Here is a 15,513-nt window from a genome sequence, read left to right as displayed (position 1 = left end):
TTCCTTTTGCATCTCCATTTGGCTTTGGTATTAAAGGGACAGAGGGATGGGGAAGAAACAGAAAGAAACAGAGCTATCCCAGACATTTGAACTAATAGCCTTAACTGGTATCTACAGAACCTGTCATCCTAACAACTGTGAATACACTCTTTTTGCCGATAGTATGCGGAAATTTCTCCAGGATTAGCCATGTGACAGGCCACAGAACAAGCCTCAGCAGGCTAAACACAAATAATTAAAATTATACCATTCATTTCCTCAGATCATTGTGGAGTGAAATTGGAGTTCAATAGCTCAGAATGCAGCAGAAGACATGCAAAGAACTGGAGACTGAATACTATGTTGTCAAATGAAAAATGAATTATAAAGGAAATCAAAGGGGAAATTAAAAGAAATCTTGAATGAAATAAAGGCATCAACATTACCTGTTAAAACTAATGGGGCGTGATAAAGGTAGTCCTAGGAGGAAAATTCATTTGAATCCATGGTTATGTTTATAAGTTAGAAAAGCATCACTAAGGGCCCAGCACAGTGGCCTAGCAGCTAAAGTCCTCACCTTGAACCTGCTTGGATCCCATACGGGAGCTGATTTTAATCCCAGCAGCCCTACTCCCCATCCAGCTCCCTGCTTGTGGCCTGGGAAAGTAGTCGAGGACAGGTCAAAACCTTGGACCCTGCATCCATGTGGGAGACCTGGAGGAAGTTCCTGGCTCCTGGTTTTGGATCGGCACAGCACTGGCTGTTGTGGTCTTGGGGAGTGAATGATCAGATGAAAGATCTTCCTCTCTGTCTCTCCTCCTCTCTGTATATCAGACTTTGCAATAAAAAAATAAATAGATATTAAAAAAAAAGAAAAGCATCAATAAAATGAACTAAACACACATTTGAAGGAGCTAGCAAAACTGTAGCAAGGTAATCTCAAGAACAGCAGGAAAAAATAAATATCCAAAATAAGGAAGAAAACAAACCAAATAGATACCAAAAGGACAATACAAAAGATGAATGAATCAAAGAGCTGGTCTTTGAGACAATTAACAAAACAGCCCCACTAATCAAAAAAAAAAAAAAAAAAGTGGGGTATTTGCATGATATGAGTCAATAGGATCAGAGATAAAGAAGCAAATGTAAAAATAAATACCTCAGACACACATAGAATTATTGAGACCTATTACTGTATGCCAACAAATCAAAAGACCTAGATGAACTGGACAGACTTTTGGACACACAGAATATACCAAAACTTAATCATGAGGAATTTAATCATCTGAAAAGATCTATAAGAAGAACTAAGATTGAATCAGTAATTAAATCCCTCCCAACCAAGAAAAGCAGTGAAACGGATGGTTTCACTGCTGAATTCTACAAAATGGTTCAAGAGGAGCTTACCCCAATTCTCCACAAGCTTTACCAAACAATAGCAAAGGAGGCCATCCTTCCAAACTCTCTCTATGAAGCCATTCATACTCTTCTAATCAGATTGATTAGCATAAGAAGAGAAAATCCACATCACTGACACAGAAATGATAAGGAAAAAATCAAGCAATAGGGCCCAGCGCAGTGGCTTAGCGGCTAAAGTCCTCGCCTTGAATGCCCCAGGATCCCATATGGGCACTGGTTCTAATCCCGGCGATTGTTCCACTTCCCATCCAGCTCCCTGCTAGTGGCCTGGGAAAGCAGTGGAGGATGTCCCAAAGCCTTGGGACCTTGCACCCGCGTGGGAGACCTGGAAGAGGCTCCTGGTTCCCAGCTTCGGATCGGCGCAGCACTGGCTGTTGCGGTCACTTGGGGAGTGAATCATTGGATGGAAGATGTTTCTTCGTTTCTCTCCTCCGCTCTGTATATCTGACTTTGCAATAAAAATAAATAAATCCTTTTAAAAAAAGTAAGCAATACCATCAATATCAATGAGGAAATTGTTAATTCCTTTTTTATTAAGTTCCCATGAAAGGGCTCAATTAGCTAATCTTCTACTTTAAAGTGTCAGCGCATGTCCTGGCTGTTCCACTATTCATATAGTTTCCTACTTGTGGCCTGGGAAAGCAGTCGAGGATGGCCCAAAGCCCTGGAACCCTGCACCTGCGTGAGAATGCTGGAAGAAGCTTCTGTGTTTTGGCTTCAGATGGACACAGCTGCAGCCATCGGGACCACTTGGGGATTGAACCAATGATGGAAAATCTTTGTGACTCACTTTCTCCATGTAAATCTGTCTTTTCAATAGCAATAAAATTATTAAAATAAATATTTTATTCATGTAAAGTAAACGGATTGTACCTACTTAAAAATACACTTTAAGGAGCGAAGTGATGCCTCTTCCGCCATCCTCTCTTCTGTTCTTTTCCCCACCCCACTTCCTCTTTCCTTCTCCCCCCCTCAAGATTTCACAATGGCATACGTTCAGTTCACCTCTCATTCAGAAACCTAAGCCTCAATTAGATAAAAAAGATATACTACTAGCATGTGGAGAAAAAAAAGAGAGCGAGTAAAAGGATTCACTTAAAGATATATGCAATATACTTATATGCAATATGAAACCAAACAAATGAATATTTATGACATTCTATTATCTCTTCCATCCCATTTAGAAATTAAAAATACTTAATTAAAGGTTGTGAAAAATAAGTCTTCTGGAGGAAATAATGTGAAAATCCTGTCAAATATGACTTAAAATGAAAATGTAAATCTCTTTCTAATAAAAATAAATAAATCCTAAAAAAAGGAAAAATTATTTTAGGTGTACAGTTAAACTGAATATACATATTTAAATTAGATATCTAAAAGAGAATGAAAAGTTGACTGTAAATGGCTGATGACAAAAGTAATATGAGGAGGCAATTATCCTATCCCACATATTAGAAGACTTTAGCAACATTTACATAATTTAATCACATTTTTTTCTGAGACACATTCAAACGGACCAAATAGTTGCAATCCGTCTGACCCATGTTTCATGACAGCATGTAAGGAAAAACTGCACAATTTCAAAAAACGGAATAATTACATGGGAAATAAAATAATGAAATGTGGGCCTGGTGCGGTGGCCTAGCAGCTAAAGTCCTCGCCTTGAATGCGCCAGGATCCCATATGGGCGCAGGTTCTAAGCCAGGCAGCTCCACTTCCCATCCATCGTTCCCTCTTGTGGCCTGGGAAAGCAGTCAAGGACGGCCCAAGGCCTTGGGATCCTGCAGCCATGTGGGAGACTTGGAGGAAGTTCCTGGCTCCTGGCTCTGGAATTGCACAGCACTGGCGGTTGGGCTCACTTGGGGAGTGAATCATTGGACGTAAAATCTTCCTCTCTGTCCTCCTCTCTCTATATCTGACTTTGTAATAAAAATAAATAAATCTTTAAAAAAAGCAATTTGCACAAACTGAATATCCCAGGCCTAAAACATGGCAAAAATTGAAGTTTAGGAAAGCATAATGAAATTGAAGAAATGAACTGATGTTAGTATCAGAATAGTGATTAGCTATGAGAGGGCAGTGGGGCAGTGAAGTTGGTTTAGTACTGAGATGATCTTCTGCAAACATGCATGACAGGAAACAGAAAATGATGATCAAACATGTAAGCCCCTGTAACACCCAACCTGAGACACGCATTAAGTTGTGTGCTTTCTGGCTTCAGCATGGATGTGTTGGCACATTGGCAGGAATTTGGAAACATTCTTTTTCTTCTTCTTCTTCTTTTCCTCTATTTAAGTAATAAGAGTAATGGAGTAAATAATAAAAAAAAAACTCTGCTTTTGAACCTGTAACTGTAGACAAAAATAGAATCATTTGATATTTCACTAAATGATAAAACAAACCTCAGATGTAACCATTTGAGAACAGGATCACAAGCACAAAATAAATAAGTTTGGAATAATGAATGTCACACAGTGGTATTTCTTTCACTGCATAAAGTTATTTAATCAAGGCATATGTTTCCAAAATATCAATATATAATTACTTAATATTTTACTCCAATTCTGTTTTATCCCACTTATCATTATGTTAGTGGCTTCTCAGAAAAATAGCAAAATGTATCCCCTAATTATAGTCCATGCACAATCATAGAAATCTCACAGAACACAAAATTTACAGCTTAAAGTTTTGAGCAGCTTTAGGAAAATGATGTAAATAGCCCATTTAAATTTAAGTTTGCTTTCTTCTATTAAGGTTGTAAAATCATAGGAAATGTGAATGGCTACAAATAAATTTTGTGATAATGAGGTGCAACATGGGGAATAGTAATTTGTGTTTCTCATTATAGCCCTAATTTATGACTTTTATATGCAATTACTAACTGGTTAAGAAACAATCAATGCGCGCATTTCCTAGCAATTGGTGCTCTTTTTCATTAAATATTTAATTGCTTTGTGGAACTAAACTTCACATTTCACTCCACATAGGTTGTGAAAAATAAAAAAAATATTTTTTTAAAAAAAATTGATGAAATGTTGTCTTTTCCAGCCAAATTGCTTCCTTTTTTACTTTTAAATGGTGCTTTAACTCCTTCCATTGAGGGGATACCCTGTGGTGCTTTGTATCATTTTTATTAGGTTTATAAAGGAACATTTCTAGAACAATATTTATATAATTGTTGAAGCTTCCTTTGTATGTAAATAAAAATATTATTGTGAAAATTCTAAGTCCTAAAAAAATTCCTTGATATGTTATAAATCTTGGATCCCACAGGTTACCAAAATCTGATTTCAACTGTTTAATGAAAACACCAAAACCTTTAATAATAGCTGTGTCTGACTACTTGAAAGAAAAGAATAAGATCACAATATTTATATTGCAATGGCTAAAAATTACTGTCTACCACTAGTCAATATTTCTGTCAACTTCACAAGGATAAATGAACCTATGGCTATACAAAAGTTGCTTAGACGATTTGCAAATCATTTGTTTCATTGAAATTTTATTTGAAAATACAAGTGGCTGACAAGATTTAGCCCACAGAGTTTATTTCACCTGGATTTGGTATGAAAGGTCATTACTGTATTTCAGATTCATGTGTTAATTCATTCAACTAATATTTATTCTGCATCCAACAAATGTTTTATTGTTGGTAGAGTGTGCTTCAATTTGAGAAACGAGAAAGCAAAGAAACAAGGAGTCAGTGCTGCATAATGGGGAGCTTGTGGCTTTGAGGCTAGTGTAGGTCTCGTGGATGACAGAGTAGACGAGAAGGATGGGATGAGAGTGAAGCATAATTTGAGGGAAGGCTTCACAGGTTTGCAGGATAGAGGTCTGAATATCCACATCATAGTTGAGAAACGGCAGGACAGCTAGTGCAGCTTGGAGTAGAACATAGAGAAGATGCCATGAGAAGTCCCACCTGTGTCAAGGCTGCTGGGGCGGATGGTGTTTAGGGGGAGACATCACTGAGTCTATGGGATTTTATATGTTCTGGATTTATATCTTGACGAGGTGAAAAATGATCAGTACTATGGACATTAACATAATGTATGTCACTTTTGTTGCTTCATTGAGAATTGAATGCAGCTCTAGAGGGAGAAGGACAAGAGTGAAAGTAGTGAGAAGTTAAAGAAATTATTGCATCAATCAGGCAGGATGCCTTAGCCAGGAAATGAATTCTTCAGGTTGGTAAGAAGACATATGGGCAGATTTGAAAAATTAAGTGGAGAGACATTTGGTCTAACAGTTGAGGTGGGCTACATGCATCACATACTGCATTCAGTTACTGATCTGCTAGCTTCACGCTAAGGTGAATTATGTGAGGCAGCAGCTCATGGCTCAGTTGTTTGAGCCCTTGTGAGTACGTGGAAGGTAGGATTTTGTAGGTATTTAAGGACTGAATAAGTGGATGGGGAAATCTTTCACTCATTTTCTCTCTACCTCTGGCAATCTTTAAGACTCTCTTTCTCTCTTATCTCATGCTCACTTTGTGTGTCCCTCTGTGTATATGTATGTGTGTGAGCGGTTGGTACAAAGCGACTGGGTATTTTAACTTTAAAGTAAGATGAAAATCAATTTTACTGATTCAGTCATTATTAGTTCTTAAGATTTATCCGTTTGTATTGGAAAGTCAGATATACAGAGAAGAGGAGAGATAGAGAGATCTTCCATCCCCTGATTCACTCCCCAAGCAGCCACAACAGAGCCGTGCTGATCTGAAGCCAGGAGGCTGGAGCCTCCTCTTCCGGGTCTCCCCTGGAGGTGCGGGCTCCCAATGTTTTTGGCCATCCTTGATTGCTTTCCCAGGTCACACCAGGGAGTTGGATGGTAAGCAGCAATGCCACGATTACAACTGGTGCCCATCTGGGATCTCAGCATGTTCAAGGCAAGGACTTAAGTCACTAGACTACTGTACTAGACCCTGATTCAATTATTTTTAATAAAATAAATAGAAGGAGACAGAGAGAAAAAAAAAAAAGATCTTCCATCCACTAGTTCATTTCCCAATTGGCTGCCACACTCAAAGCTGAGCTGATCCAGAGTCAGGAGCCAGGAGCTTGTTCCAATTCTCCAACATGGGTACAGAGTCCCAAGGCTTTAGGTCATTCTATACTACCTTCCCAGGCCACAAGCAGAGAGCTGGGTGGGAAACGGAGTAGCTGGGATAAGAATCATCTGAAATATGGGATTCCAGCACAGGCAAACTGAGGATTTAGCCATTTAATTATTGTGACAGGTTCACTATTAAGATAAATTTTAAAGCTTTAAGCAACATGGATTTCTGGAATTAAAAAGTAAAACTAAAGTACTACTAAAAATGTAAGTCTTTCATTATTTTAAGGTTTATTTTTGGTTATTTTTTTTCTTTTCTGAGATTAATTACAATGCTTTGCAAAGCAAATTTTTAGAGAGAGAGAGGAATAGCAGAGGTGTTTTCTATCTGCTGGTTCACTCCTGAAATGGCATCTATCGCCAAGGCTGAACTAAGGCTGGGGTCCAGGATTTTCTTTCTGGCCTCCCACTTGGTTGCAGGCGTCTAAGGCCTGGAGCCATCCTTCACTGCTTTTCCAGACCACCAGTCTATGTTACATGGAATAGAGCCCTCGGGGAAGGAGAAGCTTGGAAGGGGATACAGATTGTTATCATGGTGACTTCTGCTGAGAGAAGGTGTATTTACAGGAAGGGTTTCTCCCTCTCCCAGTGCCAACATCATCGGAGCTGTGGCTGAAGGTTAGAACCTTATAGAAAATACACTACCAATGTGAATCTGAGACATATTTTGGACTGTAGAATGATGCAAAGTTCAACAGCTCTAGGTAAAGAAGAAAAAAAAATGTTACAGGAGAAGCTTGGAAGGGGATACAGATTGTTACCATGGTGACTTCTGCTGAGAGAAGGTGTATTTACAGGAAGGGTTTCTCCCTCTCCCAGGGCCAACATCATCGGAGCTGTGGCTGAAGGTTAGAACCTTATAGAAAAAACACTACTAATGTGAATCTGAGACATATTTTGGACTGTAGAATGATGAAAAGTTCAACAGCTCTAGGTAAAGAAGAAAAAAAATGTTACAAACGATGAGAAAGGGGCATAAATCAAGGTAGCCAGGAGAGCATTCAATCCGGTTGTCTTATGTCAGACATCCATCCATCATTACAAGCACCTTCCTAAACAATGTTGAATTGATTCACTGAATGCAATTACCTTCTTTGGTTTATTCTCTCAAGTACTGAATATCTGCCAGTGTGGCACTTCTGAGAGTTTTTAAGGGATTTTTGTAGTTAATTTGGGTTGCTGCTGCTGACTGCGAACGGACTACACAGAAATGAGACTTAAGAAGCATGTGGCACAGAAAGGTTGCGGGTGTTTGAGAACAAGACAGGTTGGATGAATTTGTCAATATCCTGGGGTGAAACAGAGAGCACTGTGAAATCTGCTGGTTGAAAGGGCCAGTGATCTTGATCATAACCCCACACAGTTCAGGAGACATTTCTCAGGGTAGTTGTCTTGGAAAGGGGTCCTTGTAATGCAGAAGAAGGCCTTGCCTAATAAAATTTATTAATAGTAACTGGGCCAAGAATGGGGTTTTTGAATGATTGAGACAAAATCAAGGCATGTCCAAACTCAAACATGGTGAGTGCAGTCTAACAGTTTGAGTTTTTGGCCAAGCTCTCATGTCACCCAGAGGGAGCTACAGCCTAGGCCAGTCTGTCCCACACCTATTCTGTGTCGTACAAGCATCAGTGGAGCCTGGAGACAGCCAGTCCAGCCTGTTTCTAGACTGGCTCACACACATGCCAGTGGGTGATTTAGCCTTGCCAAACCCGGTCTGCCCACAGCCCAAGCTCTCATGTTCACCAATAAGAGCTGCAGCCTAGGAAGGGATTTCTTAGAGTTCCCTTACAAGGAATGTCCTCAGCTGCAGGATTTTGTGTGCTGGTAGGAGCTTTGACATAGCCTGGCGGGACTCACAGCCACCTCAGCTACACTGATGCATGTTGCAGTCCAGCCTCAGCCATGTACAGCCCACATCCTGTCCTGGCTCTTGTGTGTGCTAGTGGGTGCCCCAACCAGGCCTGTCCCCAGACCCAGTCCACACAAACACAGATACGTGTTGCATGCCTACCTGGCCTGGCCTGGCCCTAATCCCAGCTCTTGTATGTGCTAGTGAGTGACCCGATCCTTTTTCATAAATAGAAAATTTAAATTCATAAATGTATATGAAATTTGATAATCTAGTTGATGCATAATTAATACGAAGCACTTTTTTTTTTACAATTTTCATTTGTATCTTCAATCCTGTTTGGATCAAAACATGCATATGTGCCGACAACAGTTTCGATTTCTACAATTCATCAAAATTAATAGTTATTAAATTGATTATGATATCTCATGGTGGATTATTGATAATGTAATATTTTTATTCCATACAGAAGAGTCTTTGCAATATTGCCTATATGAACTAGGTCATGACAAGAACATTCATTTTAAGAGATATGTTAGTCTGTTAAAGAATTAAATATTACACAATTTTTAATGAGTTTCAGTGTTATTATTTTCCTGAAACCAGTAATTAAGAATCATTCTATTCTGCAGTTTAATATAAAATAAATTTTTGCTAAAGCTTTGTTTTCAATTTTTTTAAGCTGTCATCAAAACAGATTCTGTTTCACTCCAAGACGATGAAAAGTAAGTATATTTGAGTTTATTTTAATTTACTTAATTACAGCTATTGATATCTTCCCGAAATTGCTCAGTGTCTGTCAACATATTTATGAAGCCTCCCATCTAATTTATAAAATACCTCTTTTCCAGATGGCTAAGCATGTCTAATTATCTTCAATTATTGGTTTAATGTTAGATGCCAGAGTTTCCTGACCTTAGTAAATATTAATTGTAGTTAAATTCATAGTACTGTATAATCATAATACTCTGTGGATACTATGGCAAACAGGATTCAATAATAAATTTTCTAGAAATTGTTAATACAATTCTTTTTACTTAACTAAATGAGTATGGTCAAAGGTGCCTTGAAACAAGGTATATAAGGCAATATTAAACATCATGACAGCTATGCCCGATCAATTTCAGTTTGAAAGCATCATGCCATGTTCAGACATTTCTCCTATTTTTAATGTTTTGATTTCTATTTGAACTTCTGGTTATTCTATATGGCATTTCAAATATTGAAAATTAAAAAAACAGGTATAGTGATGATATTCATGTAATACTAACAGTCAGAAATTACTTAAGAACTGGACTTTGCTGTAGAATATTGAGAATTGCATATATTCAGTTGTATATAGAAAGATAAAGAAAACTGGGTGAAATTGCATTCTCCAAATGTAATGTGAAAATATTACTAAAATTGTTTATGAAATTCATTTACTTTTTAATTGCTGAAATACATTCAGAGTAACCATTTACTGATTTACTCGCTCAAATTCTGCAAATGCCACAACAGCTGGGATTGATCAGGGCCAAATCTAGGAGCTGGGAATTGAATCCAGTTCCCATACAGGGGTGATAGGAAACCAAATACTTAAGCCATTAGTATTTTTCATTTCTTTCTTTCTTTATTTTTTTACTAAGATTTGCAAAGGTCAGAAATGTGGAGTCACAAAACAGATCTGAGAACTGAACTCAGATACTCAGTTATGGGTTGTTGATGTTTAACTGCTAAGTAATATGCCTATTACTATTCATTTACATTATATTGTGTGTGTTAAAATAAATAATTATAAAAACGATACAAACTCATAACTGGTAACTCATAAACAACAGACTCGAATCAGAATTAGACATAGTTAAACTACAAAGACATATAGGCGGATTCAAGAGCGATCCTGACAACCTCTCCACAGGAGGTCATTTGCAAAGAGCAGGTGGGGACCCCAGAGCGGAGCAGGGGGACAGGGGGAGGCTTGTATTCCAACCCTGGAGACTCCCGGATCCTCACCAAGGTCTATCAGTATGAGCACCAAGGACTGCATCCCAACTACCAAGGAGACCATGGGGAACTGGAGTGCCCTCAGAGGCCGAGAGCTGTGAGGTCATCCACTCCCGCTTGAATCTACCACATGGGATGGAAGAAGTCCAAATCCTCCCTCACAGGATCCAAGAGCATCAGAACAGCAGCCAAGAGCACTGAGCATTCTGCAGAAACAGACAGTAAACTTCCTTGTGGTCTAGGGATGGGAGCTCTCTCTGGTCCTTGCTTGGTTCCAACTTGGGGTCCACACCCGCTCTGGCAATGACCATCAGGATCACTCCAGAAACCCCTCAAAACAATTTTGTGTTTTATATTTTATGGGAGGGAATAATGAAAAGTTTATGATTGTATTTCTATCCTGTTCTCAGAATGTTAAAATATTTAATAAATTTCTTGCTTTACTTGACATGTCATGAGTTTAATATTAACTTTATCTCTTTATGTCAATAAGTGCTTTTTGTGTTAAACTTCTTTTATCCATTCAACACATCTGCAAGAGTATGCATTTTTCTAATGTGTCAAATCAAAACTACTTACTAAATGCCACAAAAATGCCATGAAGGCTTTAATCATCATGAGTTTTAAATTTTATTTTGATATATCATGGATAGTCAAATGCATAATATGCCACATAGTCAAATACAGGATATTTTCTGTATATGCTTTACAGATGGTAGAATTTGCACTTACATAGTGCGATTGTTTCTTTTTGATCAACAGCATTATATTGTTACATATTTCATGTTTAAGTGAATTGAATTGGATAGTGAAAAGTGTAACTTGAACTTCAGCTTTTAGAGCCAGGTGGCTGTCAAAGTGACTTTCAGGAAATCTCTGCATGTGGAACTGTAAGAGCAATTTAAGAAACATAAGTGACTAATGAGCCATGCAGGATGAGCTTCTTTTTGAAAACTCACTTAATTTTTAGAACACAGTGGGATTCAGAACACTGTTTTTACCTTATTAATGTGAGGACAGAGGAAGAAAAATAAAACATAAACACCAGGAGGATATTTTTTTCTTTTTTATTATTCCATTTATGTAAGGAGGATAAGTGCCATGCATTTCATATTTCATGTTGCAGGTTTAGGAACGTAGTGTTACTTCTCCAGCCTCCTTCCTCGGTGTTCTCACCTTATCTCCCCCTTCCTTCCCTCCTTCCTTCCTTCCTTCTCTTTCTTCTTTTCTTTTCTTTTCTTTCTTTCTTTCTTTCTTTCTTTCTTTCTTTCTTTCTTTCTTTCTTTCTTTCTTTCTTTCTTTCTTTCTTTCTCTGTTTCTCTCTTTCTTATCCTTCCTTCCTTCCTCTCTCCTTTTTTTTATATGTCAAATGTTTGGTTCAATTAATAAACTGAGCATGTGTAATGCTCAGTTATGTAAAACATTCAGCAAATAGCGAGTAGGAAAAAAAACACTGTTACTCAAGAGTATGTTATATCAAAAATCAAAAAGTGAGGAGGAAGAGGCAGGGATATTGGAAGAAACGGAAAATGTGAAGAGGGAAATGCGATACTGTTCTTAGAATTGAATCGAATCTGTTACATATTAATTAGAGATTCAAACAATAGTTTATTTCAAAATGTTAATTCATCTGGATAACATTTTTATACACTATAGATAAGTTATAAGCAATATTTCTGTTGCCTTATTTTGGTTAGATTATCTCTTGCATGCAGAGACAGATCACCATATGAAGATTAATAAGTGTGGCAAATCACACTAGAAAAATATAAAAATAAAATCCTTATTTTTATCTTAATCAATGCAGGAAAGCATTCTATCTTGATTTTTAAAAATTCAGCAAATTTGATATAGAATAAACATTCTTTGGCATTTCCACTGAGATCCAAAAGCAGACAAGTATGCCATTATGCCCATGGCTATTAAGTCTGTAATTCATCTAGAGCCGTTAGACAAGAAGAAGAAATCAGAGGGGTATAAATTAGAAGGGAGGGAATCAGACTATCCCTGTTTGAAGATGAAATGGTCATGTATACAGGAAAGCCAAAAGTCTTTACTAAGAAACCATTGAAATTCTTAAGAGTTCAGTAATTTTGCAGAATATAAAATCAACACACAAAATAATAGGTTTTATATATGTCTAATAGCATGACTAAAAAAGAATTGCAACATCAGTCTTACACACACAATAGCTACAAAAAATATTAAAACATTGGAATAAATCAAACCAAGGATATGAAAGACGTTCTACACTGAAAATTATGTATCATCAAAGAAAGAAATAAAAAGGAACACAAAAGATATTTCCCATGTTGTTAAATTAGAATGATTTATATCATTAGAATGTCTATGCTATTCATGACAGTTTCCAAGTAAAATATGATCACTATCCAGATATCAACAACATTCATCTTAGATCCAGAGAAAATGATGCTAAAATTCATATGGAAACACAAGTGACCCTCAAAAGATAAAGTGATTTGAAATAAACATAAATAAATATAAAATAAAACTGTAGACAGTGCCATACCAGATTTTATGACATACTACATAAGAGTAGTGACAAAAATATCCTGGTACTGGCATACAGTAGACACGTAGACCAGAGGAAGTAAATAAAAACTGCAGAAATCAGTCCATGAGCTAAAAGCAGCCCCTGAAAACAGAGCAGATGGTTCAAGAAACGGTGCTTACGGAAATCTCCACATTCAGAAGTATGCAACAAGATCCCTATTGTAACCCTACATTAAAATCAACTCTAAAATAATTAAGGATCTAGAACTAAGGTCTAATACCATCAAATTACTAGAAAAAAACATTCTACAAGACATTGGGATAGACAAAGAAATCATGAAAATGTCCTCAGAATCACAGGCAAAAAAGCAAAATTAGACAAATCAAATTATACCAAGCTAAGCAGCAACTGCACTGCCAAAGACACATGAAAATGAGTGAATGAATGAATGAATTAGGCTCTGGATCAGTAGCCATCAGGAAAATACAATAGAAAATCACAATATGGTTTAACACAATGGGGATTGTGAATTTCTTTTTCTAATAATAAAACACTAAAAGCCACCAGTGATGTGTGAGCTGCGACAGCCTCCACTCACCTCACTCTAGGAAGGTTGTATCCCTGTATACCCTTCAGTAGCTGAATGCCTTGGAGAGAAGAGCGACAGCTAATGTGTCCCCTCTTCACAAAGTTAAGAGTGTACCATGGGCCCTGCCAGCTCTTCAGTTGAGACTCACAGTTCCTCCAGTTAAGTTTGCCAAGGGCACCTAGTCTTTTGCAGGCCTGTCCCACCTTGCTCTCAGAAGATGGCATATTCCATCAGCATCCAGCTTCCAGAGGCAATGGTGATGCCTTGCTAGTGACTGGATTTTTAGAGTCTGTTGCACAGAATTTCTTCTTTTCTCTCCTGAAAAGTTTAATGGTGCAACTTGTGAGTTAAACTTCTTTGCTGTTTTGATTCTTCTGGCTGACTAATCGCCCTGTCTTTTCCCTCAGCCACATTGGATTGCACTGATTAAATAACTGCTGCAAATGCTTTTGTCCAGGTCCTGCTTTGCGGCACAGTGGATGAAATCCCAGCTTATGAAACCAGCATACCACATGAGGCTAGTTTCTTTCCAGCTTCTCCACTGCAGACTAAATTCTCCCCTAGTGCACCTGGGAAAGCATGTGGAGACAGTCCACTTACCTGTGTCCCTGCCATCCAAGGGAATATCCAAGTTTGATTTCCTGCTCCTGGCTTTGGCATGACCCAGTCTGCGCTATTTTAGTCTTTGCAGAGTGAACCAGTAGATGAAAGCGCTCATTCTCTCTCTCTCTCCTTGAATTTCAAATAAACATAGAAATGCAAAGTAACCATTGAGAAAGTATATTGTCTTGTTTTGATACCTTGTAAGGTTGTGTGTTTGTGAAAGAAAGAGAGAAAACATCAGGATGCGTTGCAATGATATTTAGTATTACTTAATTGATGGATTTATAAATCTAATATTAGAAAAATTACTGCAATTCTAATTAACATACACACAGCATTCAAAGTAAGATACATATAATTGAAATTGCATCCAGAAATAGGTCAATATTATTTTTAAATTGAAAAATAGTTTTTTAACAGTGCATTATCATTTCAATGCAATATCTGAGTAATGTGAAACACAAACATGCTTGAGAAATGTTAGGAGCTACAAACTTACGGGCCTTAGACTTGGCCTGCCTCACAACCTGTTGCATTGCAAAACCTACCTTGGGCAAGCAGGACCACAGCAAGCAGGATATTGTGGCCAGTCCATCCTGTGCAAAGCAAGTGGAATAGAACCTCCACCCTTGTTCCTGTTCAAATAATTAGTTCTTCCCCTGTTTCAATATAGATGATTAGTTCCTCCCCTGTTTCAATATAGATGATTAGTTCCTCCCCTGTTTCAAGATAATTACTTCCCGGAAACCCTCCGTTTCTCCTTCTCCCCTAGAGAAGAAGGTATATATATGAGGAGTAAAATAAAGGGCATGGGCACTCTTTTCCACCAAGTACTTGTGTCCGTGTGTTCCTTGAGCCAACAGGGTGGGGGCTAGCAGCCCGGCATTCCCTGTGCACCATCAGGGTTTGAGCGTCATGACCTGCAGGTAGGGACCAAGAAAGAACAGGAATTCAAATTTAAAATGAAAAAAGAAAACTTTCAGAAAACAAAACAAAAATCTAGGTTGATTTTTTGTGCTCCTCTGCAATCTGTTGCTATCAAGTGTGCTACTGATTTTCTATGTTGTATTTTTATTAGCAGTCAAAACTGCAAAAGATGGACCCGGCGGCGTGGCCTAGCGGCTAAAGTCCTCGCCTTGAAAGCCCCGGGATCCCATATGGGTGCTGGTTCTAATCCCGGCAGCTCCACTTCCCATCCAGCTCCCTGCTTGTGGCCTGGGAAAGCAGTCGAGGACGGCCCAATGCGTTGGGACCCTGCACCAACGTGGGAGACCCGGAAGAGGTTCCTGGTTCCCGGCTTCTGATTGGCGCGTACCTGCGGTTGCGGCTCACTTGGGGAGTGAATCATCGGATGGAAGATCTTCCTCTCTGTCTCTCCTCCTTTCTATATATCTGACTTTGTAATAAAAATAAATCCTTAAAAAAAAAACAACAACAAAAACAGCAAAAGATGACTCA

Source organism: Ochotona princeps, chromosome 3 (assembly GCF_030435755.1).
Source record: "Ochotona princeps isolate mOchPri1 chromosome 3, mOchPri1.hap1, whole genome shotgun sequence".
Lineage (NCBI taxonomy): Eukaryota > Metazoa > Chordata > Mammalia > Lagomorpha > Ochotonidae > Ochotona > Ochotona princeps.
This window is presented reverse-complemented; position numbering follows the sequence as displayed.